This window comes from Semicossyphus pulcher, unplaced genomic scaffold (genome assembly GCF_022749685.1).
Source record: "Semicossyphus pulcher isolate SPU_LCO1_2020_fin unplaced genomic scaffold, fSemPul1.0.p SCAF_10, whole genome shotgun sequence".
Classification (NCBI taxonomy): domain Eukaryota; kingdom Metazoa; phylum Chordata; class Actinopteri; order Labriformes; family Labridae; genus Semicossyphus; species Semicossyphus pulcher.
In genome coordinates, this window is record NW_027211604.1 from 3,814,380 (window position 1) to 3,814,700 (window position 321).

A 321-nucleotide genomic window follows, 5' to 3' on the forward strand; every position below is an offset into this window, starting at 1 on the left:
GATTATCCATATGTGATTGTCACGTTCGCCGGTGCGTACCCATCATATAAAAATGTAAATGTTACATGACTGCTAATGATCTGCTCTGTGCAGGCTGTGTCAGTGTTTTCCAACTGGTAGAGTGGTGCTTACATTGTGCTGCTGCTGCTGCTGCTGCTGTTGTGCTCATTTCTTCCTTTAATAATCATCCTACAGAATGTCTAAATTTCAGTGTTATTCCTTAAACTCTTAAAAATACAATAAGTATATGTTTCCGCCCGGTTTCGAACCGGGGACCTTTCGCGTGTTAGGCGAACGTGATAACCACTACACTACGGAAAC

General features: G+C 42.4%; 1 non-coding gene across 1 annotated transcript; it reads right to left on the reverse strand.

Moving 5' to 3' along the window:
* Window positions 1–248: 248 nt before the first annotated feature.
* On the reverse strand, window positions 249–321 carry trnav-aac (transfer RNA valine (anticodon AAC)). Its single transcript has one exon. It is a non-coding gene; the product is annotated as a tRNA-Val (tRNA).